The sequence below is a fragment of the Corythoichthys intestinalis genome, chromosome 13 (assembly GCF_030265065.1).
Source record: "Corythoichthys intestinalis isolate RoL2023-P3 chromosome 13, ASM3026506v1, whole genome shotgun sequence".
NCBI lineage: Eukaryota > Metazoa > Chordata > Actinopteri > Syngnathiformes > Syngnathidae > Corythoichthys > Corythoichthys intestinalis.
In genome coordinates, this window is record NC_080407.1 from 43,064,237 (window position 1) to 43,077,225 (window position 12,989).

A 12,989-nucleotide genomic window follows, 5' to 3' on the forward strand; every position below is an offset into this window, starting at 1 on the left:
CCTCCACCATGCTTCACAGTGGGAATGAGGTGTTGATGTTGGTGAGCTGTTCCATGTTTCCTCCACACACGACATTGTGCATTACTCCCAAACAATTCAACTTTGGTTTTATCAGTCCACCAAATATTTTGTCAAAACTTTTGTGGAGTGTCTGAATGCCTTTTTGCGAATATTGAACAAGCAACAATGTTTTTTTTTAGATGGCAGTGGAGTGTGCCAGTGATTTCTGTAAGTCTTTAGCAGAGACTCTAGGGTTCAATTTTACCTCTGAGTATTCTGCGCTGAACTCTTGGCGTCATCTCTGGTGGACGGCCATTCTTTGGGAGAGAAGCAACAGTGCCAAACTCTCTCCATTTGTAGACAACTTCTCTTGACTGTCTTATAGAGATGGTTATGTATCCTTTCCCAGCTTTATACAAATCAACAATCCTTGACCGCAGGTCTTCAAACAGCTCTTTTGACCGAGCCATGATGCACATCAGACAATGCTTCTCATCAAAAAAATTCTTACCAGATGACGATCAGGACTAATCTTGGCCCATTTTTCTCGACAAAACTGCTGTAGTTCAGTCACATTCCTGGGATGTCTGACATGAATCGCTGGCTTTAGGTCATGCCACAGCATCTCAATGGGGTTCAAGTTTGGATTTTGACTTGGCCACTCCAGAACATGTATTTTGTTCTTCTAAAACCATTCTGAAGTTGATTTACTTCTGTGTTTTGGTTCATTGTCTTGTTGCGTTTTTTTAACTTCAACTGTCTGACAGATGGCCTCAAGTTTTCCTGCAAAACATCCTTTTGAATTCATTCTTCCATTAATGATTTGTAAGTTGTCCAGGGCCCGAGGCAGCAAAACAGCCCCAAATCATGATGCTCCCTCCACCATGCTTCACGGTGGGGATGAGGTGTTGATGTTGGCCAGCTGTTCCATTTTTCCTCCACACATGACTTTCTGTGTTACTCGCAAACAATTCAACTTTGGTTTCATCAGGCCACTAAATATTTTGCCAAAACTTCTGTGGAGTGTTCAAGTGCCTTTTGCGAACATTAAACGAGCAACAATGTTTTTTTACACAGCAATGGGTTCCTCCATGGAGTCCTCCCATGAACACCATTCTTGGCCGTAGTTTTACATATAGTTGATGTGTGCACAGAGATATAGGACTGTGCCAGTTTTGTCTAAGTCTTTAACAGACACTCTCGGGTTCTTTTTTTACCTCTGTGAGTATTCCGTGCTCAACTCTTCATCGCGTCATCTTTAGTGGACAGCCACTCCTTGGGAGAGAAGCAACAGTGGCAAACTCTCTCCATTTGTTCACAACTTCTCTGATTGTAGATTGATGATCATCCAGACTTTTAGAGATGGTTTTGTATCCTTTCGCAGCTTCATACAAATCAACAATCCTTGATCGCAGGTTTTCAGACAGCTCTTTGGACCGAGCCATGATGTACATCAGACAATGAGTCTCATCAAGACATTTCTTACCAGGTGTGTGTTTTATAGTGGGCAGGGCAGCTTGAAACCACTCATCAGTGATTGGGCACACACCTGACTTAAATTGTTTGGTAAAAATTGGTTTCGATTGCTCTTTAAGTCTCCTTAGGCAGAGGGTTCACTTACTTATTTTTACCTCTTATGTCATTGTTTGCATGCTATCCTCATTAAAAAATGAAAACCTATAAATGTTCGGTTGGTTTTAGTTAAAGCAGACAGTTTTTTCATCTGTGTGATTTTGACAAAGATCAGATCACAATTGATGGTGATTTCATGCAGAAATGTGAGAAATTCCCAAAGGTTAAGATACTTTTTCATTCCACAGTAGGACAATTTTGAAATTTGGCCAAATTGGCTTTCTCAGAGTGGAACTTCAAGTCACCTGAGTGTTTACAGCCATATGCTAACTCAGGGGTCTCAGGGAACCTTTTGGACCGAGAAAGCCAAAACACCCAACATATTTTAAATTATGATTCCACGAGAGCCATACAGTCTTTAGTCTTTGTGTCTAAGTGGAAATCCCAACCATCGCTTCTCTTTGTCAAAATCACACAGATGAAAATACAGGGTCTGCTTTTACTAAAACCACCCAAACATATATGTTTTCATATTTTAATGAGGATAGCATGCAAACAATGACAGAAGAGGGAAAAATAAATAAGTGAACCCTCTGCCTAAGGAGACTTAAGTGCATTGAAACTATTTTTTTCCCAAACATTTTAAGGCAGGTGTGTCCCCAAAGACTGATGTGTGGTTTAAAGCTGCCCTGCCCACTATAAAACACACACCTGGCAAGAATTGTCTTGATGAGAAGCATTGTCTGATGTGCATCATGGCTTGGTCAAAAGAGCTGTCTAAAGACCTGCGATCAAGGATTGTTGATTTGTATAAAGCTGGGAAAGGATACAAAACCATCTCTAACAGTCTGGATGTTCATCAGTCGACAGTCAGAGAAGTTGTCTACAAATGGAAAGAGTCTGGCACTGTTGCTTCTCTCCCAAGGAGTGACCGTCCGCCAGAGATGACGCCAAGAGTTCAGCGCAGAATACTCAGAGGTAAAATTGAGCCCTAGAGTCTCTGCTAAAGACTTACAGAAATCACTGGCACACTCCACTGCCATCTAAAAAAACATTGTTGCTTGTTCAATATTCGCAAAAAGGCATTCAGACACTCCACAGAAGTTTTGGCAAAATATTTTGTTATTTTGGGAGCAACGCACAGCGTCATGTGTGGAGGAAAAATGGAACAGCTAACCAACATCACCACCTCATTCCCACTGTGAAGCATGGTGGAGGGGGCATCATGATTTGGGGCTGTTTTGCTGCCTCAGGGCCTGGTCAACTTGCAATCATTAATGGAAGAATGAATTCAAAAGGATGTTTTGCAGGAAAACCTGAGGCCATCTGTCAGACAATGATCCAAAACAAAGTCATAAATCAACTTCAGAATGGTTTCAGAAGAACAAAATACACGTTCTGGAGTGGCCAAGTCAAAGTTAAGACTTGAACCCCATTGAGATGCTGTGGCATGATCTAAAGACAGCGATTCATACCAGACATCTCAGGAATCTGACTGAAGGAAAGCAGTTTTGCAGAGAGGAATGGGTAAAGATTAGTCCTGATCGATGTGCCAGACTGATCTGCAGCTACAGGAAGCGTCTGGTTGTTATTGCTGCCAAAGAGTGGGCTACAAAATATTAAATGTGATGGTTCCCTTACGTATTTTCCCCCCTTTTGTCATTGCATGCATACCATCCTTATTAAAATATGAAATCCTATAAATGTTTGGGTAGTTTTAGTTGAAGCAGACACTGTTTTTTCATCTGTGTGATTTTGACAAAGATCAGATCACATTTGGAGATTTTATGCAGAAATGTGAGAAATTCCTGAAGGTTCAGATACTTTTTCTACCACTGTATTACAAGTAACGACATCTTAAATTTCAGAGGTTGTAGAAGAGTATTATGAAAAAAGATGAATCAACGCGTGATGTTACAAAATATAAAATAACCTAATGTTACAAGAATAAAATCTTACTATAACAAAAAATGAGACATAACAGAAAGAGAATTGTATGTAATGTTGTCCAATAAGTCAGAATGAAATATTTAGTAAAAAAGTATATCATCATAAAAAGTAGTAACACTTTAAAAAAATTATACCGACCATATAAAAATAATAAATATATATTACATAAAAGTCATGGATGGGATAAGGTAACTGCAATAGTTATTAAATCAAAAATGACACTGTGATACTGTATGTATAGTAATGAAAATACCTCGCTGGCGTTTGAGATTTTTGTGCGGTTTTGCACGATATGTTTTTTTTTTTCAAGACAAGACAGCCTGGAATAAAATCAACTCCCTCTTCAGTCTTGCACTGTAAATGCGTGTCATTCCATTCCACCTTCCTGTTCCTCAACAGACCATCTGGAATTTGACAGGTGGGGCACTTTGAAATACCTCCAGCTGGCCTTTTCTCTCTTTTTCGCTTTGAAAGTAGATTGATGGGGAAGTGGACTTCTTCACAGTAAATTCAACAGCTGAGCAGCTCGGCTTACACTGTATGCATGGAATCCGACTCGTCCCTCCCATATCCTGTCTGACCTCTGCTCTCACATTATGGACTCATGGAAGCACCCTCCAGATCCCATTGCGTTGGAATGTTAGGAGAAAACAGGATAATGCAGGAAAAAGCGGGTGGGAGGTGGGTTACTTTGCATGTTAACAAAAGAATACAATCCCAACAATACAGATACAAGTCGGACTATACTCAGTGCTTAAGTTGTAAATCAGAAGGTGCCTTAAAGCAAAGTACAGTGGGGCAAATAAGTATTTAGTCAACCACCAATTGTGCGAGTTCTCCTACTTGAAAAGATTAGAGAGGCCTGTAATTGTCAACATGGGTAAACCTCAACCATGTAAGACAGAATGTGGGGAAAAAAAAACAGAAAATCACATTGTTTGATTTTTAAAGAATTTTTTTCTAAATTATAGTGGAAAATAAGTATTTGGTCACTTACAAACAAGATTTCTGGCTGTCAAAGAGGTCTAACTTCTTCTAACGAGGCTCCACTCGTTACCTGTATTAATGGCACCTGTTTTAACTCATTATCGGTATAAAAGTCACCTGTCCACAAACTCAGTCAGTCCCACTCCAAACTCCACTATGGCCAAGACCAAAAAAACTGTCGAAAGACACCAGAGACAAAATTGTGGACCAGCACCAGACTAGGAAGACTAAGAAGAATCTGCAATAGGTAAAACACTTGGTGTAGTGCTGCAACGATTAATCAATTTAACTCGAGTATTCGATTAGAAAAAAATATTCGAATTAAATTTTGTTGCTTTGAGTATTTGTTTAATTACAGTGGCGTTGTAATGGTTTGTTTTGAAAGTGTTTGCATTCAGTTTTATTGATTAAGGTGGATACGCTGAACAAATGAGCCAACTGCTCCCTGTTAAGACCAAAGTAAGCTAAGTTTTTGTTTGAGCTGATGTTTTTGATTGCATTCATAATTTAGTTTATAGGTATATTGAACTTTTTTTTTGTGGGAATATGTGTCTGAAAAATTTGTGAAGAGCATTGTAAAAAAAAAAAAAATTTTATAGCATTTAAGCTAGCGAACTTTTTCTATGTAAGTTAGCCAATTGTTTTTTTCTTGTACGTAGAACCTCATTTAAATAAGAATATATATACTGTTTGAGGCTCAGCTCATGTATTTGAATTTGTCATGTTCCTTATCCGATTACTCGATTATTCGAACTAACTAGTCCATCGATTAATCGACTACTAAAATATTCGATAGCTGCAGCCCTAGCTTAGTGTAAAGAAATCAACTGTGGGACCAATTATCGGTCGGTTGGCCGATCAGACCCAAATCAGAACAACCAATCAGAAAGTTGGGATCGTCAACGCGCAAGTGTGCAATTAACATCGTGTGACGTAATGTCTTTATACAGCAAGGACTCGAAATACATTGGAGAGATTGATCAAATTTGGGATACTTTTGAGCAAACCCGGTAGAAACTTGTATGTCTGTGCCTTGAACTTCAGCAGAGGTGGGTAGGAACGCGTTACATGAACTCCATTACTTTTACTTGATTAACTTTTTGAGAAAAATGTACTTCTACGAGTTTTACTAAGCTATACTTTTTACTTTTACTTGAGTAGACTTGTGAAGAAAAAACGCTACTGTTACTCCGCAACTTTGCGCTACACAAGAGTCGTTACATTTTCACTCTGGTCTACGTATTCTATTTATTTATTTATTTTTGCCAGCGATGCTAAGATTAGCTCCACCAATTTCACCAATGAGACGTCGCAACAATAATCACATGACTCCATTATACCAATCAGACGCAAGCTTTCCGCGCTAGCTTCACGCCAGCCTGTTCAATCATGTGTCTTTAGACCGTAAAAAATGAAGTATTTTATATAGAGTGCTGCCCTCAACATTTCTTGAAAGGGCGGATTTTAACCTTTCTCACAGTTTTATTGGGCACTGATTGACCACGGAAAACCGGAGATATGATCCTTTTAATTTCAAAATACTGTAGTAATTCTGAAGGAACTCTTCACGATTCAAACTAGGAACTATTTTCTCCACCAGAGGTCACTCATGCGCTTTGGACGGATAACAACAGTTCATATAGATACATTTGTGCTCAGAAAAAAAAATACAATTAACCCTTAGATGCACAAGTTACTGGACCCTACACTCTTCCATAAGTGGGTCAAAAATGACACATAATAGAACCAATGTGTTTTTATGTCATTTTGGTGAAGAATAATCACTTGTATATTAATTAGTATGATATTTAGGGCCACACAAGAATGATTTAATGCTTGAAGTATCTTTATGATTCACTTAACATTTAAAAAAAGAAAAAGAAAATGAATTTTGCCATGTGGCATTATTTTTTTGCCATGTGGCGAAATAGATTTTGCCATGTGGCATTTTTTTCACCATGTGGCAAAATGGATTTTGCCATGTGTCATTTTTTTTGCCATGTGGCAAAATGGATTTTGCCATGTGGCAAAATGGATTTTGCCATCTGGCATTTTTTTTTTTTTTTTTTTTTGTCATGTGGCATTTTTTTGTAATGCGGCAAAATGGATTTTGCCATGTAGCATTTTTATTTGCCATGTGGCAAAATGGATTTTGCCATGTGGCAAAATGGATTTTGCCATGTGGCATTTTTTTCCCATGTGGCATTTTTTTGCCATGTAGCAAAACGGATTTAGCCATGTGGCATTTTTTTGCATGTAGCAAATGGATTTTGCCATCTTGCATTTTTTTTGCCTTGTGGCATTTTTTTGTAATGTGGCAAAATGGATTTTGCCATGTGGCAAAATGGATGTTGCCATGTGGCATCTTTTTTCCCATGTGGCATTTTTTTGCCATGTAGCAAAATGGATTTTGCTATGTGGCTTTTTTTTTGCCATGTGGCATTTTTTTGTCATGCGGCAACATTAATTTTGCCATATTGCATTTTTTATGCCATGTGGCAAAAATGTATTTTGACATGTAGCATTTTTTTTGTATGTGCCAAAATGGATTTTGTTTTGTGCCACTTTTTTTAAGTATCTGGCATTTTTAGGGGGTATATGGCATTTTTGCAGGCCATGCACGTCCATGCCATTGACGGTGATGCACGTCCAAATTTCCCATTCATTTTAAATGGCAGAAAAACTTTTTTGGACCATACACTCACCATTACAGTGCATTGACATCTGGCACCCAAGTCAGGCTATGGCATTGACAGCTATGCACATCCAAATTTTCGATTCATATCAAATTGCAGAAAAACATTTGTGGCAGGGATTTTTTACCATTACAACGCATTGACATTCAATTTTGCCATATGGCAAAAATATGCCACATGGCAATGAAAAAATGCCACATGACAAATACCACTTTTGGTTCTTGCTGTCTCTCAATAAATGACTGATCATTTTTTGATGATGTATTTTCTCTTTCCAAGTTGATCCTCGACATCCCGCTGTATGGCCGCTGTGCATGCTTGTTTTGCTACTAGGGGCGAGGTTCCCGGATAAACACTGGTGACATCTGCTGCCATGGCAACACCATTGTGTTCCCTCCTCCAAACCTCCCCCGTCCATCGGCCACCTCCCTCCGCGTTCACCCCCCTCTACTCCACCTTCTGCTTGTGCGCTTTGTCCACGCCGTCTTTGCTGACTAACCGGACTTAAAACCGGGTACGTTTCTCTCAATGGGCAGAGGGGTGCGGCGACGTATGAACGGAAAGACAACAAGCAAAAACAAAAAGCTTGTTTTTTTTTCCCCCCAGTAGGTGGTCTCAGAAATGAGTGAGGACTACCACTACAGACTGGACCCCAGTGATCGCCTCAATGGTTTGGGACAGAGGAGAAAGAGACCTAAGAAGGTAATTGACTGTGTTTCAAATGGTAATTTTTTAGTCAGGGTCACTCAGACGCGCTTTTCATTGTTGAGCGCATCTCCTAGGTGCCTCGGTGAGTAGTAGTAGGAGGCGCCTCTCGCAAATGGCAGGGTGGGTCCTGATTTCCTCTTTGTGTTGCCTGGTTCCAGATTTCATCCGTATCACACTTAAGAGATGCTTTGAGAGTGGGGGGGGGGGGATTCATATATTTTTATTGAAATCTGATGTCGTACTAAACAACAATTCAACACATTTTAGTGTGGTTAGAGAAGAAAGATGATGTGAAAATCAAGGGGTTTTGTAAGGGTTTCCGTGTATAAATGATTGAACTGTTATTTTGAGGTTGGAATTGCTTTTCAAAGTGGAGGGTGGAATGCTCTTTATCATCATTCAAGTTAGATTTATAGAAAGTGGCTATGTATATGTTCTTAAATTTGTGATGATTATTAGTGTTTCTGTTGTGATTAAAGGGTTTAGTTGGTGTCAGGGTTGGATTGCTTCGGATTGCCTCATTCGTTGATTTCCGTACTTGTGACATCATGGTGATCAGTGTTGTTGTTTTTTTTTAAATGTTTCAACTTTTACATTTCATCTTAGACTTTTTGACAATAATACTTAGGCCCCATTAGTCATACAGTGGGGCAAATAAGTATTTAGTCAAACACCAATTGTGCAAGTTCTCCTACTTGAAAAGATTAGAGAGGCCTGTGATTGTCAACATTGTCAAACCTCAACCATGAGAGACAGAATGTGGGGGGAAAAAAACAGAAAATCAAATTGTTTGATTTTTAAAGAATTTATTTCCTAATTAGAATGGAAATTAAGTATTTGGTCACCGACAAGCAAGATTTCTGGCTGTCAAAGAGGTCTAATTTCTTGTAACGAGGCTCCACTCGTTACCTGTATTAATGGCACCTGTTTTAACTCATTATCGGTATAAAAGACACCTGTCCACAAACTCAGTCAGTCACACTCCAAACTCCACTATGGCCAAGACCAAAGAGCTGTCGAAGGACACCAGAGACAAAATTGTAGACCTGTACCAGGCTGGGAAGATTGAATCTGCAATAGGTAAAACGCTTGGTGTGAAGAAATAAACTGTGGTAGCAATTATTAGAAAATGGAAGACATACAAGACCACTGAAAATCTCCCTCGATCTGGGGCTCCATGCGAGATCTCACCCCGTGGCTTCAAAATGATAACAAGAACCGTGAGCAAAACAACAATAATAACAAAATAACAAAGGCTACTGTCAGTTACGCAATGCACCGCCAGGGACTCAAATCCTGTACTGCCAGACGTGTCCCCCTGCTGAAGCCAGTACACGTCCAGGCCCGTCTGCGGTTCGCTAGAGAGCATTTGGTTGATCTAGAAGAGGACTGGAAGAATGTGTTATGGTCAAATGAAACCAAAATAGTACTTTTTGGTAGAAACACAGGTTCTCGTGTTTGGAGGAGAAACAATACTGAATTGCATCCGAAGAACACCATACCCACTGTGAAGCATGGGGGTGAAAACATCATGCTTTGGGGCAGTTTTTCTGCAAAGGGACCAGGACGACTGATCTGTGTAAAGGAAAGAATGAATGTATCGAGAGATTTTGAGTAAAAATCTTCCTTCCATCAGCAAGGGCATTGAAGATGAAATGTGGCTGGGTCTTTCAGCATGACAATGATCCCAAACACACAGCCAGGGCAACAAAGGAGTGAATTCGTAAGAAGCATTTCAAGATCTTGGAGTGCCCTAGCCAGTCTCCAGATCTCAACCCCATAGAAAATCTGTGGAGGGAGTTGAAAGTCCGTGTTGCCCAACGACAGCCCCAAAACATCACTGCTCTATCGGAGATCTGCATGGAGGAATGGGCCATAATACCAGGAACAGTGTGTGAAAAGCTTGAGAAGAGTTACAGAAAACGTTTGGCCTCCGTTATTGCCAACAAAGGGTACATAACAAATTATTGAGATGGACTTTTGGTATTGACCAAATACTTATTTTTCACCATGATTTGCAAATAAATTCTTTCAAAATCAAACAATGTGATTTTCTGGTTTTTTTCCACATTCTCTCATGGTTGAGGTTTACCCATGTTGACAATTACAGGCCTCTCTAATATTTTCAAGTGGGAGAACTAGCACAATTAGTGGTTGACTAAATACTTACAGTATTTGCCCCACTGTATATTAGTCATCTGAAAATGTGTTTGTCTTCGTGTAGTTTTTGTTGACGAAAGCCCAAGACTGATATCGTCTAGTTTTAGTTGACCTTTACTCAAAACATTTCCGTCCGTGAAATTAAAAATGTTTACTCCAAAACTATTTCGATTGAACTTTGAAAGACAAGCACATATTGTAGTGTCTACAAGGATGATGCCAACTTGGTGATAATACACACTCAGCAGGAAAACAGTATATTATTTTCAATTGCAAAGCCCCTTTCACACATACCTGAACACCGTTAAAATCCCGGGATTTAAACGGGTAGCCCTTATATGTGAAAGCAATTTCCCAGACACGGAGATTACGCAGACATTTACTGGGTCGCATCGTAGTATAATGTCAAAGACATAACCAGGATGAAAAATTTGTGAAAACAGCCGCTTAACCCTTGTGTGCTGTTTTTTTTTTTTTTTTTTTTTTTTTTTTTTTTTTTTTGCAACACGTTTCATTGTGGAACATTGCTTTGAAGTGTAATATCAAAGTCATTTCTGAATATTTTCAAAATGTTCGGTGGCATCAGACCTATCCATACATATATAGTTTTTATTTATTTTTGATACCCTTTATGGACAATAAAAGCAATATTGTGCTAAGGGCAAAAGTAACTGTCATCTACATATACTTAAAAAAACACATTCAAATTGGAACATACAGTGGGGCAAATAAGTATTTAGTCAACCACTAATTGTTGTAAGTTCTCCCTCTTGAAACTATTAAAGAGGCTTGTAATTGTCAACATGGGTAAACCTCAACCATGAGAGACAAAATGTGAAAAAAAAACAGAAAATCAATTGTTTGATTTTTAAAGAATTTATTTGCAAATCATGGTGGAAAATAAGTATTTGTTCAATACCAAAAGTTCATCTCAATACTTTGTTGGCAATAACGGAGGTCAAACGTTTTCTGTAACTCTTCACAAGCTTTTCACACACTGTTGCTGGTATTTTGGCCCATTCCTCCATGCAGATCTCCCCTAGAGCAGTGATGTTTTGGGGCTGTCGTTGGGCAACATGGACTTTCAACTCCCTCCAACGGAGTTGAGATCTGGAGATTGGCTAGGCCACTCCAGCACCTTGAAATGCTTCTTACGAAGCCACTCCTTTGTTGCCCTGGCTGTGTGTTTGGGATCATTGTCATGCTGAAAGATGCAGCCACGTCTCATATTCAATGCCCTTGCTGATGGAAGGAGATTTTCACTCAAAATCTCTCGATACATGGCCCCATTCATTCTTTCCTTTACACAGATCGGTCGTCCTGGTCCCTTTGCAGAAAAACAGCCCCAAAGCATGATGTTTCCACCCCCATGCTTCACAGTGGGTATGGTGTTCTTTGGGTGCAATTCAGTATTTTTTCTCCTCCAAACACCAGAACCGGTGTTTCTACCAAAAAGTTCTATTTTGGTTTCATCTGACCATAACACACATCTAAATGCTCTCTAGCAAACCGCAGACGGGCCTGGACGTGTACTGGCTTCAGCAGGGGGGCACGTCTGGCAGTGCAGGATTTGAGTCCCTGGCTGCGCATTGTGTTACTGATAGTAGTCTTTGTAACTGTGATGCCAGCTCTCTGTAGGTCATTCACTAGGTCCCCCCGTGTGGTTCTGGGATTTTTGCTCACCGTACTTGTTATCATTTTGACACCACGGGGTGAGATCTTGCATGGAGCCTAGATCAAGGGAGATTATCAGTGGTCTTGTATGTCTTCCATTTTCTAATAATTGTTCCCACAGTTTATTTCTTTACACCAAGCGTTTTACCTATTGCAGATTCAGTCTTCCCAGCCCGGTGCAGGTCTACAATTTTGTCTCTGGTGTCCTTCGACAGCTTTTTGGTCTTGGCCATAGTGGAGTTTGGAGTGTGACTGACGGAGGTTTTGGACAGGTGTCTTTTATACCGATAATGAGTTAAAACAGGTGCCATTAATACAGGTAACGAGTAGAGCCTCGTTAGAAGAAGTTAGCCCTCATTGACAGCCTGAAATCTTGCTTGTTTGTAGGTGACCAAATACTTATTTTCCACTCTAATTTGGTAATAAATTCTTCAAAAGTCAAACAATGTGATTTTCTGTTTTTTTCCCACATTCCCATGTTTACCCATGTTGACAATTACAGGCCTCTCTAATCTCTTCAAATAGGAGAACTTGCACAGTTGGTGGTTGACTAAATACTTATTTGTCCCACTGTATGTAAGCTAGCAAGCTAACAATTTAGCAAATTCCCATTCAAATTGTTTCTCATTTCTACAGCATATTTAATAAACCTGTCCAAATTTGAGACCACGTTGCCCATTGGTCTGTTGTATTCCCTCATGCCAAGTGCGAGTCAACCTTCCACTGAGCAAACCAGTTCCTCCTCCCATCAGATCGAGGACTAGCAGTTAAAAGAAATGGATTAAGCCTATAAATTGGGAGCAAATCGTTCCAAAACCGGGTCTAAAATGCCACTTTAATCAGTGTACGTCCCTGCGTTTCTTTACCTTCGCTGAACCTTTTAGACTTACCTACAAAACCTCTGGGCTTATATTGAACCCAGGTTAAGAACCACTCCAGTAGTAGCTTTAACATTTTTAAAACGGTTTGAGCCACTTATGTTGTTGAGATGCCTAATCCCATTCAAGACAATCCAAAATAATACAATGTATCGTTGCTACGGTTGTATGAAAAAGTATCTGAACCTTTTGGAATTTCTCACATTTCTACATAAAATCACCATAAAATGTGATTTGATTAGAGCTGTCCCGACTAGTCGACATAGTCGACGTCATCGATGACGTAAATCCGTCGACGAGCACAACATCCCGTCGACGGTTAATGAAGGGTTAAAAAAATATATGCGTGGAAAGTTAGAATGTC

At 39.6% G+C, this 12,989-nt stretch overlaps 1 protein-coding gene and 1 long non-coding RNA gene across 2 annotated transcripts in view; one reads left to right on the top strand and one right to left on the bottom strand.

Annotated features, from left to right (window-relative positions):
- LOC130927922 (FERM domain-containing protein 7-like) overlaps positions 1-12,989 on the bottom strand; it is a 62,402-nt gene that overhangs the window by 43,921 nt on the left and 5,492 nt on the right. The window lies entirely within an intron of this gene.
- On the top strand, positions 5,422-8,392 carry LOC130927924 (uncharacterized). Its single transcript, XR_009066553.1, has 4 exons — positions 5,422-5,558; positions 7,485-7,719; positions 7,812-7,907; positions 7,988-8,392. It is a non-coding gene; the product is annotated as an uncharacterized LOC130927924 (long non-coding RNA).